Raw genomic sequence first — 7,543 nt, 5'->3', positions numbered from 1 at the left:
AAGCTTATGTACCCTCCACCATGGATTGCATAGAAACTTCTACTGAAGACTGTCATCCACAATCGAATTACACCCAGAAAAAAGTGCCTTCGAAACTAAAGGAAAAAATTTTCATCAATATAGTTTATCCATTTTATTTCCATCAAGGTAAATTTTTGTGAAAAATAATAAAATTTACTCGTTTCAGTAAAAAAATCCTAAACTGTAAGCAGTTAGGAATAGTTCATTAACTAGAATAAGGCATGGAATTTTACTCATACTATTTTTTTCGCTGGGTATAAGAATTTACTACTGAAAAAGAAAATTTTATTCACCGATAACAAAGCATTCGTAAAAATAAACAAAAACCGAACTAAAACCAAGTTTCCTCAAAATTAGTAAAATTTCTTATAAAATGATAATTGCGACTTCCTTTATAATAGAAAGTTTTTCATACATACGAACAACACTTGGCATAGAAAAATATTTTAGTTCATTCGTACTAAGAAGTATGCAATCCTTTCAAAACTTAAGGAAACACACTTGTTAGAATATAGGAAATTTTCCTAAATTTCTATTGTCTACCTGTAATCGATACCTGTCATCGTAATCGATGTGTTTGCGCGTGGGTGTAATCGATATGTTTGCGCGTCGGTTGTTTTTTTCTAGTTGGAATCGCGTTGTTTTGGTATACGGAGAGATTGTTAAAAAATAATATGGTAAAATAATATAATAAATAACAAATAAAATATATAAAATATTTGTTATTTTAAATTAGTGAGCAAAATTTTCGTTTTTAAAAATAAATCTATCAATGTTCGTGATAGTGTATAATGGAAGAAAACACCAGCAGAATAACAACCCTTTCATTTGTCTTCATTTTGGAATCTTCAATTATCAGGTAATATTCAGTGACGCTAACCTTTTGGAACAAAAATGTTTTATGATTTTTTATATTTGTAGGTATTGAAATTGTAAAAGGAGGACAAAATCGTTAGGCAGCAACTTATTAAAAGTGAAAAGTACAAGAAGAAGAAAAAGTGCGTTTTACAGTTGATAATATCACACGGAAATTGGAAATAGTGGAATAATAAACTAATATTTCAAAGATATTCGATGCTGTTGATTCTTAATAAATATATTCAATATATTAATAAAACATGTCTTTTATTGAAGATAAAGTTGCTTATAGAAATAAATAAAATTGTATTTAAAAACGAAGGTAAGCAGTTCTAATTATGAAGTAAAAGTTTTACCACAAATGTGTAAGATTTGTCCAAATGAATGAAAAAATTTCAATAAAATCATTCCATATATGAATTCAAATTATATATAATTAAGTTTAAAGTTTCTATAGAAATAAAATTTTGACAACATTTTCTATAGAAGTAAAATTTGGAAACAATTTTCTATGAAATAAAATTTGGAACAAATTTTCTATAGAAATAAAATTTTGACAAAATTTTCTATAGAAATAAAATTGTGACAAAATTTTCTATTGAAATAAAATTTTAACAAAATTTTCTATAGAAATAAAATTTTGACAAAATTTTCTATAGAAATAACATTTTGACAATGTTTTCTATAAAAATAAAATTTTGGTAGATTATTTTTGGCTCGAGTGGCAACCATGATTATGAACCGATATGGACCAACTTTTGTGGTTGGGGATCGGCTATATATAACTATAGACCGATATGGATCAATTTTGGCATGGTTATTAGCGGCCTTATACTAACACCACGTTGCAAATTTCAACCGGATCGGATGTATTTTGCTCCTCCAAGAGGCTCCGGAGATCAAATCTGGGGAACGGTTTACATGGGGGCTGTATATAATTATGGACCGATATGGACCAATTCTTGCGTGTTTGTTAGAGGCCACATTCTTACACCATGTTCCAAATTTCAACGGAATCGGATGAATTTTGATCCTCCAAGAGGCTCCGGAGGACAAATCTGGGGATCGATTTATATGGGGGGCTATATATAATTATGGACCGATATGGACCAATTCTTGCATGGTTGTTAGAGACCATATACTAACACCACGTACCAAATTTCAGCCGGATTGGATGAAATTTGTTTCTCTTAGAGGCCTCGCAAGCCAAATCGGAGGATCGGTTTATATGGGGGCTATATATAATTATGGACCGATGTGGACCAATTTTTGCATGGTTGTTAGAGACCATATACTAACACTATGTACCAAATTTCAGCCGGATCGGATGAAATTTGCTTCTCTTAGAGGCCTCGCAAGCCAAATCGGCGGATCGGTTTATATGGGGGCTATATATAATTATGGACCGATGTGGACCAATTTTTGCATGGTTGTTAGAGACCATATACTAACACCATGTACCAAATTTCAGCCGGATCGGATGAAATTTGCTTATCTTAGAGGCCTCGCAAGCCAAATTTGGGGGTCCGTTTATATGGGGGCTATACGTAAAAGTGGACCGATATAGCCCATTTGCAATACCATCCGACCTACATCAATAACAACTACTTGTGCCAAGTTTCAAGTCGATAGCTTGTTTCGTTCGGAAGTTAGCGTGATTTCAACAGACGGACGGACGGACATCCTCAGATCGACTCAGAATTTCACCACGACCCAGAATATATATACTTTATGGGGTCTTAGAGCAATATTTCGATGTGTTACAAACGGAATGACAAAGTTAACACATCGAAATATCGATTTCCGACTGTATAAAGTATATATATTCTTGATCAGGGAGAAATTCTAAGACGATATAACGATGTCCGTCTGTCTGTCTGTTGTAATCACGCTACAGTCCTCAATAATGAAGCAATCGTGCTGAAATTTTGCACAAACTCGTCTTTTGTCTGCAGGCAGGTCAAGTTCGAAGATGGGCTATATCGGTCGAGGTTTTGATATAGTCCCCATATAAACCGACCTCCCGATTTGGCGTCTTGGGCTTATACACAATATTTTTGAGTGCAAGCATATAATGTTCATAAACTAGCATAACATGTTTGGGACATATATGTTAATATGTTAGAACATATTATGTTTGAGACATAAAATGTTTGTAAATATAATATGCTTGGATGCAAACATATATTAATTTAGAAATAGCCTATAAACATATATGTGTTTAGTAGCTTTGGAGCGCTATTTAACAGGGAGCGATATTGAATTAAGTTGGTGGTTGTTGCTTGTTATTACAAAATTAACATTTTATTTTTCCTTGAGCAATTGATCAGCTACTTCTTTGATCCTTACAAACTGTGTGGTCCGCTGTTCGAATCCCCGTCCGGCAAAAGGTAAAATTAAAATAAAAAAAATCATAAAATTGAATAATTTCTTCTACAATGTTTGTATTACAGAAAAAGGTGCTAAGAACTAAAAAATCTCGTGGAAGTGAGAAAGATGTCGGGGAATATACAATTGGGCAGAAACAAAATTTTGAGCATTCAGGTCGAAAACCTATGTTGTTAGCACCTATATTACCTGTTTATTTTCATAATTCATTATGATTGTAAATATATAAATAAATAAATAAAATTTTGAGCACAATATTGTTTGGGAGAATTTTTTTAAGCATATAATATTTTTGGGTGCAAAATGCTTCCAAACATATTATATGGTCACATAATAACATATTGTTTTTTGGAAGACAACATTATTGAATTTGGATGCAAAAATACAAAATGTTTGGAACTTAGACTACCCAAACATATATTGTTTAGACCAATATGCTTTCAAACATATTATATATTGGTAGAGATCAAACATATAAATGTTTGGGCAATACCCAAAAATGTATATGCTTGAAGCAAAATATGTTTGGGAGTATATGTTACAGAAGCGATTTTTTGTAAGGGTGTAGAAATCGTAGTGTTTATTCAATTTGCCTGAAATTGGAAATCTAGAGGTATTTTATGATAATAAAGAGGTGTGCCAAAAATTGTGAGTATCGGTCCATGTTTTGGTATAGCCCCCATATAGACCGATCTCCCGATTTTACTTCTTGGGCTTATAGAAACCGCAGTTTTTATTCAATTTACCTGAAATTGGAAATCTAGAGGAATTGTGAGTATCGGTCCATGTTTTGGTATGGTCCCCATATAAAACGACCTCCCGATTTGGGGTCTTGGGCTTATAGAAACCGTAGTTTTTATCCAATTTGTCTGAAATTGGAAATCTTGAGGTATTTTTGGACCATAAAGAGGTGTGCCGAAAATGGTGAATATCGATCGATATTTTGGTATAGCCCCCATATAGACCGATTTCCCGATTTTACTTCTTGGGCTTCTAGAATCCGAAGTTTTTATCCTATTTGCCTGAAATTGGAAATCTAGAGGTATTTTCGGGTCATAAAGAGGTGTGCCGAAAACGGTGAGTATCGGTCCATTTTTAGTATAGCCCCCATAAGAACGATCTCCCGATTTAACTCCTTGGGTTTCTATAAACCGTAGTTTTTATCTGATTTGCCTGAAATTGTAAATATTCTGGTATTTTAGGCTCACAAAAACGTGTATCGGATTAAGTTTTTATCGGTCCATTTGGTAATGCCTCCATATAGACCGACTTCACTTCTTGAGGGTGTAAAAGGCGCACTGATCTAAAAAAATGGTTCTTATAAATCCAGAATCTGATATAGTCCTCATAGGTGAAATCTTTAAACTTATCTTCGGGAAGTGTCCTCAAGTGTCCCTGAGTCGATATAACCATGTCCGTCCGTCCGTCCGTCCGTCTGTCTGTGAACACATTTTTGTGATCAAAGTCTAGGTCGCAATTTAAGTCCAATCGCCTTCAAATTCGGCACATGTTCCTAATTTGGGTCAGAATAGAACCCTATTGATTTTGGAAGAAATCGGTTCAGATTTAGATATAACTCCCATATATATCTTTCGCCCGATATGCACTAATATGGACCCAGCAGCCAGAGTTTTATACCTTGAAATTTTGTACAAACATAACACTTAGTCATATAGTCAAGTGTGCAAAATTTGGTTGAAATCGATTCAGATTTAGATATAGCTCCCATATATATCTTTCGCCCGATATGCACTTATATGGACTCAGAAGCCAGAGTTTTATCCCGATTAGCTTGAAATTTTGCACAAGGAGTACAATTGGAAGTATCGTCATGTGTGCCAAATTTGATTGAAATCGGTTCAGATTTAGATATAGCTCCCATATATATTCTTCGCCCGATATGGACTTATATGGCCCCAGAAGCCAGAGTTTTGGCCAATTTGGTTGAAATTTTGCACTAGGAGTACAATTAGTAATATAGTCATGTGTGCCAAATTTGATTGAAATCGGTTCAGATTTAGATATAGCTCCCATATATATGTTTTTCTGATTTCGACAAAAATGGTCAAAATACCAACATTTTCCTTGTAAAATCGCCACTGCTTAGTCGAAAAGTTGTAAAAATGACTCTAAGTTTCCTAAACTTCTATACATATATATCGAGCGATAAATCATAAATAAACTTTTGCGAAGTTTCCTTAAAATTGCTTCAGATTTAAATGTTTCCCATTATGTTCCACCCTAGTGCATTAGCCAACTTAAATTTTGAATCTACCCAATAAACACAGTATGAGCGTTTTTCAAATGCAATAACTTTTCAGTTTGAGGGTAAATATAATTTTCAACATAAATTCAACTTGACTTGAAATAGCTCATCTTCAATACATCTTCAAATTGTTTGCGAATTACTTCCAATTTGCCAAAATGTTGACGAAATCTTTGAAAAGGTGTTGAAGATAATATGAGAAAACTTTGACAAAACACTACCCTAAAATGCAACGAAAAAACCATGTGGTTTTCAATACTTATTTGTGCAACGAAGTTCGTGGTCAATTGCAAGAAATAAAAAAAATGGAAAATTTTAGACAAATAACCAAATAGTTTATAAAAAGAGGCAAGTGACAATAAAAAATGAAATAAAACTTTAAGGTAGTCACTAAATGTATATCTCTTTGCAGAAAACTAAAATCTTTGGATGCTACATTCTTGCAAACATTAAGAAGCTGACAAATGAAAAATGAGTGGCTTATCGACAAGAAAACCAATTAAAATTGTTAAAAACAACAAATTGTTGAGATCAACAACTTCTGGATGAAAATGTGCATCACATCGTCAGTGTAATTCATATGCTATTATCAGTTTAAAATGGATATTTTGTGAATTCCTTCTGCTGGAAATCACTTCTAACACGCGGTCCAGTACGTTCCTAATTTCAAATTGGCCGCATGTTAACACATTTTAATGCTGTTTTATGACACCAAAAGGAAGGAAATCGAATTATCAATGCAAAAGTGTTTACTAATAATGTTTAAGATATTTAAAGTTTTGTTGTTTTTTTTTGTTTTTATTTGTTGATATGTTTAATAAGATTATAATTTATCAATTGGTATTGTAGTGTAGTGTATTATTATATATTTTATTTTGATGAAAATGAATAAATTATACAAAATTCATAGACTTTTGGCTTTGACTTTCAATTTGAAGTGGGGATATCATTCATACAAATTTAGGTTGAAAAGTATTTGCAACGATGTTAATTTTGAATTTGACTCGCATCGAAAATTGTTTGACAAATTATTGAGTAGCGATGCATTTCAATTTGAGGATAACACTTGAGATATTATTACTAATGTGTTGAATTTCACTGTTGAGGGTAATGTCTGTTTTTTGTTGAGAACGCGATTTTCTCAACAATTTTTCAACTTGAATATTACCCTAATTCTTTGAAAAAATGTTTGAAAAATTGTTGAAATTTAGCATTTTTCAAACGTATGTGTTTACTGGGTACCCAATAAACACAGGATGAGCGTTTTTCAAATGCAACAACTTTTCAGTTTGAGGGTAAATATAATTTTCAACATAAATTCAACTTGACTTGAAATAGCTCATCTTCAATACATCTTCAAATTGTTTGCGAATTACTTCCAATTTGCCAAAATGTTGACGAAATCTTTGAAAAGGTGTTGAAGATAATATGAGAAAACTTTGACAAAACACTACCCTAAAATGCAACGAAAAAACCATGTGGTTTTCAATACTTATTTGTGCAACGAAGTTCGTGGTCAATTGCAAGAAATAAAAAAAATGGAAAATTTTAGACAAATAACCAAATAGTTTATAAAAATAGGTAAGTGAAAATAAACAAGTATATACGGCCGTAAGTTCGGCCAGGCCGAAGCTTATGTACCCTCCATCATGGATTGCGTAGAAACTTCTTCTAAACACTGCCATCCACAATCGAATTACTTAAGTTGCAGTAACGCTTGCCGATGGCAAGGTATCTTAAAACCTCCTAACACCATCTTCTAAATTGTATGTAAGTCCATACGTGGTATATATTAAATCAAAAAAGATCGATCCAATACGTATATAATTCAGTTTGACAAAGTAGACATAACATTTTGACAAAATTTTCTACAGAAATAAAATGTTAACAAAATTTTCTAAAGAAATAAAATTTTCACAAAATTTTCTATAGAAAGAAAATTTTGAAAAAATTTCTACAGAAATAAAATTTTAACAAAATTTTCTATAGAAATAAACTTTTGACAAAATT

Source organism: Haematobia irritans, chromosome 4 (genome assembly GCF_050003625.1).
Source record: "Haematobia irritans isolate KBUSLIRL chromosome 4, ASM5000362v1, whole genome shotgun sequence".
Lineage (NCBI taxonomy): Eukaryota > Metazoa > Arthropoda > Insecta > Diptera > Muscidae > Haematobia > Haematobia irritans.
The sequence above is the reverse complement of the archived record's forward strand: the minus strand, read 5'-3'. Positions refer to the sequence as shown.